General features: G+C 32.5%; 1 protein-coding gene across 1 annotated transcript in view; it reads left to right on the top strand.

The window, feature by feature from the left end:
• LOC106868399 (peroxisome proliferator-activated receptor gamma) overlaps window positions 1–2,521 on the top strand; it is a 519,155-nt gene that overhangs the window by 980 nt on the left and 515,654 nt on the right. The window lies entirely within an intron of this gene.

The following is a 2,521-nucleotide window of genomic DNA, read 5'->3' as shown; positions in this document are numbered from 1 at the left end:
TATATATATATATATACATATATATATATATATACATACATACATACATACATACATACATACATATATAAAATATGATGAAAAGTGGTTAGTTTTCAGTTTATAAAGGTGTTTCACTTCTGTGGTGATTAGAATACCCAGAGCTGAACACTCTCTACACAAGCAGCTTATTCAGAATATTCTTTTGGTTTTTGGTGGATATTGAGAAATGCGTTACGCTGTGCTGTGTATAAAGAATATTCATCTATGATCTTTGTGAGGTGAAGGAATTCAATACATTAAGAAGAGTAAAGAATTATAAAGAATTAATAAAAAAAACTAAAAGAGCAATAACAAAAATATTTGAAATAAAATATAAACAAATGCTTCACTTCTAATGTTTCATTTATTTGGTCTCATTTGCATCCTGCTTAACTGTATTGCACTGCAGTTTTTATAAAGCATTTTTATGAAACACTCCTGCTTTCAGGATACATCTCTTCCTGATGGAAACGGAATAAGCTAGCTTTTAAGTGAGATGATGGTCTTGTTGTTGTTGTTGTTGTTGTTGTTGTTGTTGTTGTTGTTGTTGTTGTTGTTGTTGTTGCTCTTCTTCTTCTTCTTCTTCTTCTTCTTCTTCTTCTTCTTCTTTTTCATTCTTCTTCTTCCTCTTCTTCTTTTTCTTTTCCTCTTCTTCTTCTTCTTCTTCTTCTTCTCCTCCCCTTCTTCTCCTTCTCCTCCCCTTCTTATTCTTCTCCTTCTCCTCCCCTTCTTATTCTTCTCCTCCCCTTCTTCTTCTTCTTCTTCTTCTCCTTCTTCTTCTTCTTCTTCTTCTTCTTCTTCTTCTTCTCCTCCCCTTCTTCTTCTTCTCCTTCTCCTCCCCTTCTTCTTCTTCTTCTTCGTTCTTCTCCTTCCTCTTCTTCTTTTTCTTTTCCTCCCCTTCTTCTTCTTCTTCTTCTTCTCCTCCCCTTCTTCTTCTTCTCCTCCCCTTCTGCTTCTTCTTCTTCTTCTTCTTCTTCTTCTTCTTCTTCTCCCCTTCTTCTTCTTCTTCTTCTTCTTCTTCTTCTTCTTCTTCTTCTTCTTCTTCTCCTCCCCTTCTTCTTCTTCTCCTTCTCCTCCCCTTCTTCTTCTTCTTCTTCTTCTTCTTCATTTTCCTCTTCTCAAACTACGCAACTGCACTTACTAGAGCAACGTGTTGTTACGTAATATGTGTGGATTCAATGACCTCGAAAGTGCAACGACAATGACGTTTTCTATAATAGATATTTCCTGGCTGTTTGTTTAGAAGGAAGCCATCGTAAACATATCACATCATAACAAATTTAAACCACAGTAAACATATTACATTATAAACACATTAATATACAGAAACCTATATACTTCAAGTCTCTCCCCGTGTGTGTGTTACTTAGGTATAAAAGTAAAAAAAAATATGATGGGTTTTCTAAAAGAAAATGCTGCCTCTTCATCTAATATATTCATAATTACTTGCTTGTTTCGTTTTTGTACAATTTTTTTTTGTCCAAACTCATTTATAATTCACCATAGCGTATATACCGCAAGTGCTCCTCCTGAAGTTTTGACAAAAGATTATAAAATAGGCCTTCGTAGTTAACTAATAATACAACTGCCTTATCACACTTTAAAAAAAAAGTGCATTAGGTGCAGTTTTAAAAGCGTGTAAAACTCTAAATCTTTTGTATAAAGCCTGGCAACGTTGATATCTTGATAGCTATCATAATCTATTTCAAATAACCAAGATAATCATTAAATGAAAGAAAGACAGAAAAAAATGGTCTTTTTTGAAGTTTGACATCATTTTAAATTCAGATTTGTATATATCTAGTTTCGCCCAAAATACATTTTGAATGAAAGGAAATGGTCATTATTCGCAGATTTATTCCGTTTCTATCTTTTTCTTTTCACGAGTTATCTTGATTATATTACAGCTAATTCCTGTGTAAACTTCTTTTTCATTTTGAAGAATTTCACTTTATTAGTAGGTTGTTAATCGTCATCATCATCATCATCATCATCATCATTATTATTATTATTATTATTATTATTATTATTATTATTATTATTATTATTATTATTATTATTATTATTGTTGTTGTTGTTGTTGTTGTTGTTGTTGCTGTTTTCTTTTTGTTTTTATTTATGAGTGGAATGGTTAGATGACTGCGTCTCCTTTCTGTTTACTAATTTTGCTTGTTGTTCACAGCCTACTATTTGAAAATATATCAGTGTCTATATCTCTAAGAACGAGCATACAGGGCAGTTTTCTTTTAGATGAATACGTCTTTATGCATGTATGTATATATGTATGTATATATGTGTGTGTGTGGGCGATTTTCTTCTTCCGTCTTCCTTTCTGTTGGACTTGCCTCTTTTTTTTTTTAAAGAAGAGCGTTGTTCGAAACGTTAAACCATCATTCTTCCCTTCCCCGAATGTCTGCTAATACTTTACATGTACCACGTCCTGCGTTCTTGTGTTTTTTTGTGTTTGTTCTTCTTCTTTTGAGGATTTACTATACATATA

This window comes from Octopus bimaculoides, chromosome 1, assembly GCF_001194135.2.
Source record: "Octopus bimaculoides isolate UCB-OBI-ISO-001 chromosome 1, ASM119413v2, whole genome shotgun sequence".
NCBI lineage: Eukaryota > Metazoa > Mollusca > Cephalopoda > Octopoda > Octopodidae > Octopus > Octopus bimaculoides.
This window is presented reverse-complemented; position numbering and strand designations above follow the sequence as displayed.